Genomic DNA, 16,486 nt, shown 5'->3' with positions numbered 1-16,486 from the left:
TGCGCATGAAGTGCAGGATGCAGGAGGCCCCCAAGTCTGAGTAGCTTCAGAGTCACCCTGACTGAGATCCAGGACATGGACTGAAACCTCAGGATCATAGCTAGAATGTCCTAGATTCTCTTTTCTGGTGGAAAGGCGCAAAACTAAACTGTGTCTAGAATGGTTCAGATGAAGCAGAGTGCCTGCAAAGGAGTCAGGTGTGACTTCGCACACTGTCATCGAACCTTAAAGAACCTTAAAGATGTCAGAAGGTTCACCAGAGTCTAGAGGCACGTTAAGAATGGATGGATCTCAACTTGTATTCAGCAGGCAGTCGTCAAGACAGGGGAATACTGGAACACCCAACTTCCTAAAATGTGCTGCAACGAAAGTCATAACTTTAGTGAACACTTGAGGGGTGCTGGGAGGGCCAAATGGAGCACAGTAAACTTAAAATACTCCTGGCCTACCTTTAACACCAAGTAGTGCTTGCATGCCTGAAGGACTTGGATATGGAAGTAGGCATCTAGTAGGTCCTACGCCACCATCCAATCTCCACAGTCAAGAGCAGACAAGTCCTAGGCCAGGGTGTGCCTATTAAATTTGTCCTTCCACAGAAAAGCATTGAGAGCACTAAGTTTTAAAATGGATAGTGAGGCTTCCGTCCTTTTTCGGCACCAAGAAGTAGCAGGAATAACAACCACAGCCAACGTCCGGTTGCAGTGCACTCTCTGGGCTCCTTTGGTCAAAAGAGCATGCATTTCCTGCTGCAATATGGACAAATGGTGTTCCATCGCTGGTCGGAAGATGGTGGAAGGCATGGCTCGGAATCAAGGAATGGTAAGGCACAACCCCACTGAACAATTTGCAGGACCATGTGCCCAAAGTTATCACCTGCCACCCTCGCAAAAAAATGTCAGATACTATTTCTGACATGGTGGCTATGTTCTGTGACTGGCATGCTAAAGAGGCTGGAGGGCTGCGGCAGCTGGAGGGATGCAAGACTGCTGCGCACATCACTGTTTTCCACATGTTCTGAAGGTCACTGCTGCCACGGCCAAAAATGGGCTGGGATAATTGTGGTAATGGCTAGGTCTGCAGGCGATACTGAAAGCCCTTACTATAACTCTGGAGGTAGCAAACTTGGTGATGCAGCTGGCACTGAGGAGCAGATAGGCCAAGGAAATGTGCTGCGGCCCTGCTATCTTTGGAGCACTCCATGGAATACTCTGCATTAGACCCTCCAAAGGGCCACTGTGGTGCATATGGCTCTACCAAGATAGTCTGTGGTATACAGCCCACAAAAAATTGTAGCAAGTTGGCGCTGGAGAACTATTGCGAAATAAATGAATGAAAGTATGATTATCATTATAGACGTGGTTCCTACAGTGTAACAAAAAGCGTGCCACTGCAGCAAACACCAGGAAGCGGCTGAAGGTGGGAGGGCGGGGGAGATACTCTCCCCTGCTACAGTGTCTGCCGGAAGACGCTGGGATGGAGAGCCCGGCCGGGGTGGGTGGGGGAAGAGCTGCACTCTACGTGCCCCCTGCACCTCCGCTCTCTGTGTCTGCAAGAATTTTCTTATCTGCTTGTTAAATAAACAAGCAGATAAGAAAAGTCTTCACGACAAGCCAGAAAAAGGTCACGGTGCCCATAGGGGCTGTCTAAAAAACAGACAGGGCGGCAACTGAAAACTCTCCTTTTCAATGGGAAGCCAGCGTTCACCCTAAACGCTGGCGCTACCCAATGAAAAGGAGGGTCGGGGCTTACAGTATCCTTTTTCTTACAATATCTCTCGCAGGGCGTGGCAGCAGCTTCGCTGCTCCGCCCACGCCTCTGCAAGACTGCCATTCACACTACGAAGAGCCAAAGTCTAGTAGAAAATGAAAATGTTACTTACCAGTATGCATTTGTTCTGGAAGAGTTGGCTTTAGGAGGAACAGATAGCGTTCGTTTAGCTTTGTGGCAGCAAATCTGTATGCATTTGACAATCCATCTAGCTATCCCAGATTTTGAAATGGGATTGCCTTGTGTGGTGGTGAGAAAGACACAAAAAGTTGTTTTGTCTTGCGAAAGGGTTGTGTTCTTTCTATGTAGTATAGCAACGCTCTTTTGACATCTAAAGTGTGAAGAGCTCTTTCTGCTACTGACTGTGGTTGCGAGAAGAAAACGGGCAGTTCCACAGATTGATTGAGATGGAATGGAGAAAAGACTTTAGGCAGGAATATTGGATTGGTACGCAGTACAACCTTATTTTGATGCATTTGCAAAAAGGGTTCTTGAATGGTTAGTGCTTGTAGTTTACTAACTCTGCGCAAGGAAGTAATAGCTACTAGGAACGCAACCTTCCAAGTTAAAAATTGTAATTCACATTTGTGTAGGGGTTCAAAGGGAGGCCCCATTAGCCGTGTGAGAACGTTTAAATTCCACACAGGTGAAGGTGGTACTCTGGGAGGAATTATTCTTTTTGGGCCTTCCATAAAGGCTTTAACGGCAGGCACTCTGAACAGTGATAGATGTTGTCTGTTTTGCAGATATGCTGCTATTGCAACAAGATGGAGTCTAATAGACGTATAGGCTAAGTTACATCTTTGAAGATGTAGTAAGTAACATATGATGTGTTGAATAGTCACATCTAAGGGGGCTCTTTTCCTGCATATGAGACATTGGCTGGGGGTCCCGTGGCTGCTCTCCTCCGCCGCCGGTTTTGTAGAAACGGCCGCTGAGTGGGGATTGCGGGCTGCGAGGCCAAACTACACTTCCCAGCATCCCTTGCGGGAACCGCGACGCCGCCTGCCTCGAGTCACTTCCGCGCCTGGAGGCGCATAAAGACAAGCTGCCCCTTCGGTGGAGCGGGGCTCTTTTCCTGCATATGAGACATTGGCAGGGGGTCCCGTGGCTGCTCTCCTCCCCCGCCGCCGGTTCTGTTGAAACGGCCGCTGAGTGGGGATTGCGGGCTGCGAGGCCAAACTACACTTCCCAGCACCCCTTGCGGGAACCGGGACGCCACCTGCCTCGAGTCACTTCTGCGCCTGGAGGCGCATAAAGACAAGCTGCCCCTCCCGCGTCGCGGGAGCGCGCGGGGTGCACCCGGACGAAGCCCAGACAAAGGGCGGACAGTCTGTGACAGTCCGGGACAGGCAGGGGCTGGGCCACCCCCCTAAGTTGTGGCTCCAGAAGCCCAGTTGGAAAAGGTAATGTAACAAGTGGGACGTTTTGAAGCGGGCACAGATAACATTGCCTTAGACTAGACGTTGCATCAAAACTGATGGGGAAAAGGAAAGCTATCGAAGGGGGCCCTGACCATAACAATGGGAAAAAAGGAAAGAAGGCAAAAAAGTCACGCAATGCAGCACCCAATTATGTACTCTCTAGTATTGAATTACTTGTAGAAGAATGTGAAGAGATTTTATTAGGGGCACCGTCTGTACAAAACGAGAGCCCCATTGTCCCCTTGCAAGAAAGCGCAGTTCAGAAGCGGGGTAAAGTAGTAATCCCGGAAATCTTTCAAAAGAAAGCTCAACATGTCGCTGTTATTCATGTAGCACCTAAAACGCCCCATGTACCTAAACTTATAGAACCTCTAGGTGGCTGTATTACGAACAAGGGGAGAGTTAACGTGGCCGAAATACCAGAGGTGGAGGATGGAGAAAAACAGAAAGTGGGAGGCGGCGCAGGGATAGCTTGCACCAATAGGTATGTGGTTCTTGAGGGTGAAGCGAGGGAGTTAGGGGAAGTCTTATCACAAAGTTTAAGAGATAATGAGCCTGATTATGAAAGTCAATCGAATTGTCGAAATTGCCAGAATTTTAAAGACATTTTTTTAAAGAAAATTAGCGGTTTGGAAGAGGAAATGGTGCAGATAAGGAAATTATCGAAGGATTTAGTCAAGAAGAGTGGTAAACAGGTTTTAGATCCTCCCCAATTAGTGGTACAGTCCTCACTGACAAGTGGCCATAATAACCAAGTAGCACTAATAGATGGCAGCAAAACCACACCGATAACAGCTCAAGGCCCATTAAATGTTTCACAAAGAGGTTTGGGTCTTAATATAGTAAGACCATCAAATACAGGTGCAACACAACCTAATGGTCCTAGAGTGGGAGAGAGACGGATAGACAAAATAATGATGCCACCTCAGAGAGGTGGAGGGCCAGTAGGGCGGGCCAGCGATAGCCCCAGTTCCTATGCAGGTGTAGTCAAACAGTCAGGACCGCTGGGTAAAATCCAACAGGGAGGGAAAATAAAGCACCAAATGTGAGGGTCACTACTCTTAATACCCAACCTAATCAAAATAGACCTGCAAATTCCATTGTTTATTTGACGGGGTCCCTAACTTGAGTAGTAGTGTGTATGAGAGTAGGGATTCAACGTGTAATAAAGCGATTCATTGGTTACGCCACGAAAGAGGTTGTAGATCGATAATCAGGGAAGATCTGTTGAAAGTGCAAAGATTGTCTATGACCAATTCTACTACAGACTGTATTGAATTACATCTAAGGGATAAATCTCTAGCGGAGAATTTGATCACCCTGGAGTATAGATCATCCCCACCCGCACATTCAAATATTCAGATCAGGCAGTCGCCCTGGTGGTCAAGAATTAACGGCCCAAGTAAGTCAGATTTAAATATGGTGGATTGACTAGGGGTAGGCAACCAGACACAGGAGTTGCCGTCTACAGTTTTAGCCTCAAGCCCAAACCATACCACTAAGTACAATGTAAGTCTTACCGGGAGGGAGGTGGCAATCCCTACCGGTAACATGCAAACTGGGTTGATTAAAGTTTCAACTAGCCATTCGCATGACAACCAAACCATAGTAGACAGGCCCAAAGGAATAGCTCCATCTGCTAATACTATCAATCTCCTCTCTTGGAACATAGCAGGGCTACAAAAAAAACTAGCCATTCCAGAATGGAATGATTTCATTGATAAATGTAATATCTGCATGTTCCAAGAGACATGGAGCATGACCCCACTCTACAAAAATGGTTATGCCACTTATTTCATTCCACCAACTACGGTGGGGAGAGGACGCCCTTCTGGCGGTCTTTATGTATGGATATGTGTGTCACTGAACTGGACTGTCACCATCCATAATTTACCATCAAATGATATACTATATCTATCCCTTAAGGGTCCGAGTGGTGGAAAGACCTTGGAATTGTTCTGCGTATATGTCAGGGGCACCACAGGCGGTAAATCCTCACCGATAATATCATTACTGGATGCTACACTAGCTGATATCCCCCCACAGTCTAAAGTAATTGTGGGGGGTGATTTTAACTGTACATTTGAGCCCCTACCTGGTGAGGAGTCATTTGGCTTTATGGAAGACGATTGGAGGCAGTCCATTCCACCCTTAACTTTGGAACCCATTAAGAAATGGTCGGCTAGAGTAATTCAAATGAACGCTCTAACATTGGAACACAATTTACGGGCTCTTAATGGGAGGACTCCTTCGGATCCCAATGGGACCATGACATATAATAGGTAGTCAATCTCGTATCGATTATATCTTATTAGATACCCAATCATGGAACAATTTAGTGGACATGGAGGTCATACAATCCCAGGACAGTGACCACAATCCACTTGGTATGAAGATAAATTGGGGGTCTGAGATTGAAAGAAGGGCTGTCCCCATGTTGATCACGAAGGAAGTAGTCCCCACAAATTGTAATCGGAAGCTGAAATGGAGCAGGGTAAGATGCGACAAGGGAAAACTAGCCAGTGTTAAAGAGCTTGTCCATGCAGAAACGGCAGACCTTACATTATGTAGGCTATTGAAACCTAAAGATGCAGATTTTAATTTACCAGACTCTTATAAGATTTTAATTGACAAAATTGGCATGATATTTACTGCAGGGGTTAGTAGGGGATCGATTAAAGCCAAACAAAACCCATTGAATGGTAGCCCTTGGTACACTGCTGAATGCAGGGTTAAAAGAAAAGCAATAACAGCAGCCATAAAAAACAATGATATCGCAGCAGTAAGACTAGCCAGAAAAGATTACTCCCGAATTATTAAAGTAGCAAAGAGGGATTGGGAGGAGGACCATTGGCAGCAACTAAAGGTTGCAGCCAATGCAAAAGATTCAACCTTATTCTGGAACCTGGTTAAGAAATTAGATAGAATAGGGTCAGAGCCAATATCCAACCATATCACTGAATCACAGTGGCATTCACATTTCTTAAAATTATACTGTGGAGAAGCGGATCCGGGACCCACAATAAGGATAGACAATGAACTGAATATGGAGACTCCCAATCAGCTGGAATTTTTTACAGCTCAGGAAGTGCAGGACGCAATTGTAAGCATAACTCCTGGTAAGGCTGCAGGGCCAGACGGGTTGCCAGGCAATTTTCTTCTGCACGACCCAAAGCTATGGTCCGGTTTCATAGTCCTTATAATAAATTTAATTCTACTGGGACACCCAGTCCCTGAATCCTGGAAGGGGGCGGAGCTTGTAACCATTTACAAGAAAGGAGATAGGGAGGACCCTGCCAACTACAGACCTATTAGTCTGATTGATACAATTCAGAAGGTAGTTGGCAGGGTCGTCGTTACTAGAATAGGGACCTGGTTAGATGATAATAACATCTTGACACACTATCAGGCGGGATTCAGGCGGAATGTTGGCACAATGGACCAGGCTTTCAGGTTTTGCGCGGTGTACTGGAAAACTGTGTCCATCGAGAGGGGTAGTTTATATTTAGCCTTCATTGACCTCAAAACCGCATTTGATGTAATCCCCCGTGAAAAGTTGTGGACAGTCTTGCTGGACATGGGGTTACCGAGTTACTTACTGCAGTTGGTTGTTAGGCTCCACGAGGGAAATTATGCCAGAGTCCGGTGGGGGAGCCATGGCCAATTAACAGAGAGGGTGCCAGTTAGCAGAGGGGTACGCCAGGGGTGTGTTATGGCCCCGACATTGTTCTCCCTCTTTATAAATGGGGTGGTAGACTTTTTGAGGGAGGACAGTGCTGATGCCCCAGTCCTGGCCGGGGAAAAAACACCAACCCTACTCTTTGCAGACACCCTCCTGATGTCTAAAACCCCATCTGGTTTACAGAAGCTGCTTGACCGCTTTAGTCTGTTTTGCGAAGAGCGAGGGCTAACAGTGAACACAACAAAAACCAAGCTGATGGTCTTATCTACCAAAAAAAAAGCCAGGAAGGTTAATCTTACCATAGATGGGTCCGTGCTAGAGGTGGTGGAAGAGTTCGACTATCTGGGGGTCAGGCTATGTAACATGAAATGGGACTCCCACTTAGCGAAGATGCTCTTAAACCGGAAAAGGGTCTCAGGAGTTATCCTGAGAGACCAGCGAGCGACCACTAGTAGGCCAATAGCATCGGCCCTTGTGGTCTATGAGGGGAAGGCACTGGCCTCGGCAGATTATGGTTCTGAATTGTGGGGGGATGAAAACACGAGAGATCTGGTTACCGCTGAGAATAAGTTTGTGAGAGACTTAGTGCCACTCCCCCTCTCAACCCCTCTGAAAACCCTGTACAACGATATGGGTAAACGCTCAATCTCAGATATAGTACGCCTTCGCCCACTGCTATTTTGGGTGCGCCTGAGAAGGACCCCAGATTTAGCAAGCTATGCTAGGGTGTTGGATGAGCTGATTAAACTGAATGTGGCAAACAAGATAACATGGCTAAATTCTTTGAAACCGTTAGTTGTGAAGTTAGGAATGGTAGAATTTTGGAATTCTCAGACGCCACCTCACAAACAAATTGTTAAGAAAATTTATTGGGAGTGGGTTGAGTCTGAGGAATCAAAAAGTACAAAGTGGGGCCAACTAACTAATCAATTCCTTGAACATAAGCCATTGAGGAAGTTGGAGCCTTTTTTGGATTATATCCAAATCCCGAGAGATAGATCCCTCTTCCTGAAGATGAGGTACGGTATACTCCCCCTCAAAAAGTTCACAGAGGGGTGGAAAGGAGTGAGGGACCACGGTCTTACTTGCCCAGGGTGTCCATGCAAGAGGGAAACTCTGACCCATTTTTTGTTTGCTTGTAAAGCTTATAAACTCCCTAGAGCAAGATGGTTAAAACCTGTGTGTAGGAAGATGGGAGTCAGAGATTTCAGGATTGCCTTGCGTATTATTCTATCGGACACTACATCGCTGTTTATTGTTTGCGGGATTGCAAAGTTTTTGGCTAGTGCCTGGCTCACACGGACCAGGCTGATAAGTAACATTAATAATTAGATCCCCGTACCTATAAAGATGAATTTTAGATTGATTGTACCTTGTCTGTAACCACCATTTTTTATTGTACATAGATTTTAGCCTTTTTTAAATGATGGCGGATGTAATACTTTTGTACATTGGTTTTAGGTATATAAACGTTTGTACTTTTATGATATGTAATACATCGAATAAAGTATTACTACTACATCTAAGGGATTAATATTGTTGTTGTGACTATATATCACAAATCGTTTCCACTTGGCTGCGTAACATGCCCTAGTGGTAGGACGACTAGCTTCTTTAATAATGTTCATGCAGTCAGGAGGAAGGTTTAGATACCCAAATTCTGGGACTTCAGGAGCCAGATCGCCAAGTTGAGCTGAGCTGGGTATGGGTGTCTGATTTCTCCATGGTTCTGTGTTAAGAGGTGTGGAGACAGGCGTAATTTTTGGTGTGGTACTACAGACAGTTTTAGCAGTGTGGTGTCTTGCCCACGTTGGAGCAACTAGGAGGAGGGTGAGAGAATGCCGCTGTAGTTTGCGTACTACCAGTGGCATGAGTGGTAGAGGTGGAAAAGCGTACGCAAATTTGTTTGATCAATTCATCCATATTGCATTGCCTTTTGACAGTGGGTGTGGATATCTGGCGGCGAAGCTTGGGCATTTTGCGCTTTCGTGGGTGGCAAACAGGTCTATCTGAGGTTGTCCCCACATCTGAAAGAATGGCTGAAGAACTTGCATATGAAGTTCCCACTCGTGGGTCTGTTGAGTTTGGCGACTTAACAGATCTGCTATAGTATTCTGTACTCCTGGGAAATGTTGGGCTAGAAGGAATATGTTCTGAAGTATAGCCCACCTCCATATGTCCTGTGCTAGTTGAGATAGTTGCAGGGAGTGCGTGCCTTCTTGTTTCTGTATGTAAGAGATTGCTGTCATGTTGTCTGTGCGGACTAACACAGCTTTGTTTGCTACTTGCTTCTGAAAAGCTTTTAATGCTAGGAATACTGCTAGTAACTCCAGATGATTGATGTCGAGTAATTTTTGTTGCGGTGTCCACCTGCCTTGCATGGTGTGTTGCAGCAGGTGAGCTCCCCATCCGGAGAGCGATGCGTCAGCAGTTACGATTATCTGAGGAACTGGCTCTAGGAACGGTCGTCCCTTGGAAAGGTTTTTGGTGTTCCACCACTGCAGAGAGCAATAAGTTTGACCGTCTACCAACACTAGGTCTGTTAAGTGACCTGGAGCCTGGTTCCATTGACGTGATAAGAACTCTTGTAGCGGACGCATTTGAAGTCTTGCATGGGGTACTATAAAGATGCAAGAGGCCATCATTCCTATGAGTTGCATGAACACTCGCGCTGGAAGGGAGTGTTGTAGCTGAAACTTTGTTAGGAGATTTTACATGCTGGCAATCCTTGCTGGGGTGGGATAAGCTAGCGCTGTTGAGGTGTTTATTGTGGCACCTAGGTACTGTTGTACTTTGTATGGCTGTAGATGAGACTTGGTGTGGTTTATTGTGAACCCCAAGTTGTGGAGCAGCTGGATGGTGGCATGAGTGTGTTTTGCGCACTGATTGTGTGAACTGGCTTTTATGAGCCAGTCGTCGAGGTACGGGAAGACATGGATGTGCTGTCTTCGTAGATGGGCTGCCACCACTGCCAAGCACTCGTTGAACACCCTTGGTGCTGTTGCGACTCCGAATGGGAGTACTTTGAATTGGTAGTGCTGCCCGTCTATTAAAAATCTGAGATACTTCCTGTGAGCTTTGTGAATGAGAATGTGGAAGTATGCGTCCTTGAGGTCTAGGGTAGCCAGGAAGTGGTCTTGTGACAAGAGAGGAAGGACTTGCTGGAGTGTGACCATGTGAAAATGGTCTGACTGTATGTATATGTTTAGCGGTCTGAGGTCTAAAATAGGCCTTCGAGAGCCGTCCTTCTTTGGGATTAGAAAGTATAGAGAGTAAATCCCATTGTTTTGCTAGTGCAGAGGAACTAGTTCTATTGCACTTTTTTCTAGCAGAGATACTACTTCTTGCTTTAACAGTGACAGATGTTTTTGTGACATTGGACGCTGTATGGGTGGTATGTTTGGGGGGGTAGATGTTAGTTGTAGACAGTAACCTGAGTGAATGATTTGTTGCACCCACATGTCTGATGTGATGTTGATCCACGCAGGCAGGAATTGTTGGAATCTTCCCACCACAGCAGTGGAATGTTGGGGGGGGGAAGGGGAGGAAAGTCATTGGGTAGGGGTGGAGGCAGAGCGGGAGGTGTTGTTCTTGCCTCTGCCTTTGTTGTTGTTACCCCTGTAACCCCCTCTCTGGTAGCCCTTAGTGAATGTGGATTGACCAGGGGTTTTGTAGGAAGAGGAGGGACTTTCTGAGGAGTAGCCCCTTGTGTTGCCTCTGTACGATGAGACGAAAAGAACGTCTGGGAGCTTGCTGCTGCAAGGCTCCCATAGATTTTGCAGTGTCGGTGTCTTTCTTCATTTTTTCTAAAGACACGTCAACATTTGGGCCAAAAAAGGGTGTCTCATCAAATTGATTAAGAATAAGATGGAATTTTGCACCTCAGGTTTAAAACCTGAAATACGTAGCCAGGCATGTCTATGTAGTAAGGTGCTGGTATTGATTGCCCTTGAGGCAGTATCTACAGCGTCTAGGGCACAATGGATGGAAGTGTTAGTGATATTTTTACCTTCCTGTTTAAGTTCATTAGCCCTGTTTTTGTATTTGTCTGGTAGGTGCTGCATTAGGGACTCTAGTTCGTCATAATGTGCCCCGTCGTATCTTGCCAGCAAAGCTTGGGTGTTGGCAATGCGCCAGATGTTAGCTGCTTGTGCCACAGTTTAGATTCTTTGTCTGGTGGTGAGGCTTCACCTGTTTGGGAATTAGCACGTTTACGTGCATTGGAGACCACTAAATAATCTAATTGTGCTGGGCCTTTAATATAAACTGGGTCTGCAGGGGCATCTTTATATTTTTTCTCAATGCGGGGATTGAGGACCCTAGCTCTAACGGGGTCTTTAAAAACCTCTGTTGCGTGCTTGATGACGCCCTTAAGCATTGGTAAGATGGCCGTAGACCTTTGTGTGTTGTCAAAAGTGTCTAATAGGAAGTCTTCCTCCACTGCATTAGTGTGTAAGTCCACCCCATGGTATTGTGCAGCCCTCTGGACTAGCAGGTTCAAACCTATGATGTCCTGCGGTGGGGAAGGTCTGGAAGGGACTACTAGCCTGTGCTGGGTAATCTATACCCCCACCTTCATAATCAGAATCTGTGTGTACATCGTCTGGAATAGGAGATGGTGTAGATGAATGCTGTGGTGGAGGTGGTGTATGAGTAGGAACAGTATGGGGAGGTGGAGGAGAAGGGACCCTTAATGGAGATGTTGCAATGTCGTTTCTTTGCAGGGGGAGGAGGTGCTGGCGCCTCAAGTGGTCTCTTTTTGGAGCAGTTTTGGGATCCTTTACAAGAGTTTTTTGTTGTGGATCCGGTGTAAAGAGCTCTTGTGAGCAAGGCAGATCCTTTGGCGTCTAAATTTTCGGCTCCGTAGGTTTTTTAGGCACCAAGTTGACAGTTGTCTTAGGAGTGTGCCCTTTCAAAGTGTCTTTTACAGGAACCTGTTTTTTCGATTCCGAAAGTTTTTCCGGCTACGATGCATGTGAATCTGGAGCTTTGGTTGATTTTTTACTCTGTTCAGAGTGCGGTTTCGGCATCGATGAACCGCTGCCAGTCTTCGGCGCCGTGTGCTTGGGTGTCGAAGCAACGGTCGAAGTGGAAGAAGAAGATGGCTTTTTCTTCGGTGTCGGTACTGGGTCGGCACCGGAAGTAGGCTGGCTCGAGCCCGAGCCGCCTGAAGGCTTTATGGGCTTCTTTGCCGGGCCCGAAGGCGGGGCGTTGGAAGCGGTCTCTCGGTATGCACCCGAGCCCGAAGGTGAGGGTGTGACCGAAGCCTTTTTTGATGGTGTCGAGGAAGGGGTGGGGTCGACGGTCTTACTTACGACCCGTTGAGCTGGAGTGACTTCCTCAACGTCGAAGTCTTCGCCACTTGATGATCCGATACTCTCCTCGGCGTGCTGGTGTTCTGGCACGTCGACACCCTCCTCAAAGATGTCGTCGGGAATAGAAGCTGACGAGCGAGCCATAGTGCTTCGAGCCCGTCGGTCCTGAATGGTCTTCTTGGAGCGAAATGAGGCACACGCCGAACAGTCTTTGGCCTCGTGCTTCGGTGAAAGGCACAGGTTGCACAACTCATGTAGGTCGGTGTGGGGAAACTTCGACCCACATTGAGGACACTCCTTGAATGGCGTCCTTTCCATGAGCCAGAAAGTGAGGCCTAGGTAGGCCCGAAGGCCTTCGTCGACGACCGGAATCGAAGACTTCGAAGTTGGTAGAGAATCGCGTCGTGGATCGCGATCGAGACAATACCGTCGAACTGGGTGAGGATTGCGCGCCGAAGGAAATTCGGCTCCAAATCGGAGTGCAGGAAACACATCCGAGTCCGATGGCGGAAAAAACAATCTGGGGATGGAGCTGATGCCCATGCGCAATGTGGTCCTAAGGAGGAGTCACCTATCTTGTGACTTCCAAAGAACTTTTCAGGACAACAACAAATTGCAAACATCCGGGCCCAACACTAGGTGGCGATCTATGCACAGTGTGCAATCTGCAGCTCATATGCCTCTAACACAACATTTTTCTAAAGGTCTCTATACCTCTTCGGTTTCCTGTCAGAAAGAGTATTTGAGAACTAATACAGGTTAACGTTTCTGGCCAAAGACTGCACCACAAGACTTTCTGGAGTGGGATTGTGGGTCAGAAAGTCTGGGTCACCTGGAATGGGCCAATGTCACCTGGCAACATGCAGATAGGTGGATCTTAACAGGATCCCCAAAAACATGTCTGCATGAGCCTCATTAAAGGGAATTGGGGGCTCAGAACGTGTTTGACCAGGCTGAATCACCTGAGTTAAGACAGTGGTCTTTACTTCCTGAGTAGGGAGATGAATTTCAAGAAACTCTGCTACGCTCCGCTGTGGAAAATGACTAAAATCTGTATACATAAGCGGCGTTCATTTATGTTCACCACAGCCACTGTTGAAAGTAGAGCGACAACCATGAAAACAGTAGCCACGCCATCTTGTCCCTTTTAAGCCCCATCGCGAAAGTAGGTGGCAGCCATTTTTGTGTCACAACCTCTCTGCCCACTGCCAATAGCCTGCGCGCCTCTCCCCCTCACACCCCAGCCTCGCAAGCATTCCCCTGCGCCCCGACAGCCCCCGGTTTCTCCTGCTTGGGCCATAAGCGCACCTCTAGCGCGACCCTGTCTCCGAGCCACATCCCGTGCTGAACCCCCTCGCTCTTTCATCTCATTCAAAGAACAGGCCCCTTTTTGATAACCTCTTCCTCCCTGCCCGATTGTCCAGCCCGATCCCAGGCCATCACCTAGCCTGACAGATGCAGTTTATTGCCCCCTACAGTAGGACCTCGCCTCACATCAAAGGAGCGGTAATTAATCAATACCCTCACACCTCCAGATCCGACCGATCGCCCACTTTCCCGTTCCCAGCAGAATGTCCAGCTGCGCGACAACCACCACATGCTGAGGTTGAGGTGGGAACTCTACTGTAAATATGTGTGGGAACGGGGGTGAAGCGGGGATTCCGAGGATGTCTTTCCGTACATCAAGTATTGACAAGAATGTGTTTCATGTAATAAAGCAATAAACCTGTGTATAAGAGGCCAGGCCTCAAGGATGCGTTTAGAGCACCTCGAGAAGATACCCTGTTGTCTGATTTGACGTGTTCTGCTCCGTCGGAATAAACTCCTGTTTCCTGCCTTCTGTCTCCAGCGCCTGCCTCTTTGTTTGGTAATCTCGAATGGTATGAGAGGCGGCTAACGCCGGGCAAATACTGAAGGGTTCTTGGTCGAATTCGGCCCTACCTTTCTACAATTGGCGTCCCAAACGTGGGGCCCATCAGCGACGCGTGGATGCAGTGAGAGAGGTCCCAACGACAGAGTGAATGACTGCAACGATCGGGAAGTGCACCTGCCCGATAGACCCTCGTCTGGCAGCCGATCATCCGAACTTCACCGGTTCCGAGCAGACCTCTCACGAGTGATCTACGGTCCTGACTGGGAACCATCAGGAGTGCCACAGCAATTACGGAGAATAGAGGACGATCAGGCGCTGGAAGCGGAAGACGAGAAACTGTCCATGCGGTCCGGGTAAGGTCGTGTAAACACGACGAATTGCGAATTGATTGTTTGAAAATACTAGTATTATTCATTTGATTGTTTCTGAGAGATTCTCTATTTGCAAACAAGCACAGAGTCGCCATACTCTGTTTAGTCTTTGCAGATAGTGAAGGGTAGGTAACGCAGGCCTTTGCCCCCGTTGTAATCAGTCGTGCCTACTTCCCTCTCCATTTGATTGATTGTTATCCAAGCATTTACTGTTTTGGAATTGGTTCTCTTTGGATCATTCTCTATTTACAAAAAAGCACAGAGTCGCAATACTCGGTTTAGTCCTTGTGAATAGTGAAGGATAGGTAACGCAGGCTTTTGCCCCCGTTGTAATACGTCGTGCCTATTTTTATCCCTCATTTGATTGATTGTTTGACCGAACATTGATCGTTCGGAATTGGTTCTCTTTGGATCATTCTCTATTTACAAAAAAGCACAGAGTCGCAATACTCTGTTTAGTCCTTGTGAATAGTGAAGGATAGGTAACGCAGGCTTTTGCCCCCGTTGTAATACGTCGTGCCTATTTTTATCCCTCATTTGATTGATTGTTTGACCGAACATTGATCGTTCGGAATTGGTTCTCTTTGGGTTATTCTCTATTTACAAATAAGCACAGGGTCGCCATGCTCTGTTTAGTCTTTGTGAATAGTGAAGGATAGGTAGTGCAGACTTTTGTCCCCTTTGCAACCCGTCATGCCTATCTTTGCCCCGTTTGTTGGTAGTTGGTTCAGCCCGGACCGTTTATTAGAGGTAGATCATCCGGCTCCACCGGAAGACGCCCCTAATAAAAAGGACATAAATATATATAAAAAAATTGCGGGTTAGCCGCTGTATCGTGCTAGCAAACAAAAACATAAAAATCGTTAGGAAAAACAAAAGGAATCGAGCAAAATCAGTAGGCCACTGATGGGATCTCTTTTCTGACCTCGCTAAAATAGAAACATTAGGAACAACCCCTCATGAGAAATATGAAACTAGTGAGAAGAATCGAGCTCGACGCCATGATGGCTGCAAGACAGCTCGGCTCCACCGCCCACCCCGCGCAAATAACGACAAACAATATGCAAATATTATAAATATATACAACACCCCAGGAAAGTAACTATTTAAAACTTTTTATTAAGTAACTATTTAAAACTTTTTATTAAACAACTATTTACATGGCAGCGGCTGCAACAACAAGCCCAAATGCATTCGCCGTCTGCTTAACGCTGTTCCTGTCCCGCCTTCAATGTTGGGCTACTTTGAGCTACTGTTTAGTAGGCTTTGGGCTATAAAAAGTCTACAAAAGCCATCAGCCGGCGAGGTAGCGTCGGTAGCGGCCCGTTGAGCGAATAGGCCGGAGGCTACCCAACGCGCCAAGGCCTGGTCCAGCCATCCTATAATGCTGCGTCAAGAGATGGCGTGGGGTGCCCTGGGAGGAGGCGACGCGAACGGGCCTCCCCCACCTCCCCAGGTGAAGGTTCCTCAGCTGCACCCCAGCGCTTCACTCGGCCAGCTGAGTTGCGCCCGCTCTTGCGGCACAGTGCCTCGCTCGGCCAGCTGAGTCTCACCCGCTCTTGCGGCACAGTGCCTCACTCGGCCGGTTGAGTTTCGCCTGCTCTTGCGGCTACAGCGTCTCACCCACCATCCGGCTGAATTGCACCCGCTCTTGCGGTACAGCGACAGGCGGCTGCCACGGAGCTCACAAAATGGCGGTCGGCTCCACAGACTTGGGCCTGGCCTGCAAGGATGGCTCTGGGCAACCCTGGAACTCGGACGCTTGACTGCTAGGGCATGGGCCCCATTCCCGAAAGCGTCCCCTCAGCCTTGAAGATTCTACAAGAGTCACCGGGGCCCCCGACTCCCGCAGACTTCCGGTGGGGAGCGACTGCCATGATTGCTCGCGGAATGGCCACGACGTAGCCACGGGATGGTGGTGCTCTCATACTGACGCCAGCTTCAGTCTGAAACATCCAGAAACACTGTAGACTACCAATTCGATCAGTTCCGGTGGAGCCCCAACGTGACCCGGTAGGGAAGAACTTGCCCTCCCCTCTTTGACTGATGGTTCT

The sequence above is a fragment of the Lissotriton helveticus genome, chromosome 12 (assembly GCF_964261635.1).
Source record: "Lissotriton helveticus chromosome 12, aLisHel1.1, whole genome shotgun sequence".
In the NCBI taxonomy this organism is placed as follows: domain Eukaryota; kingdom Metazoa; phylum Chordata; class Amphibia; order Caudata; family Salamandridae; genus Lissotriton; species Lissotriton helveticus.
This window is presented reverse-complemented; position numbering follows the sequence as displayed.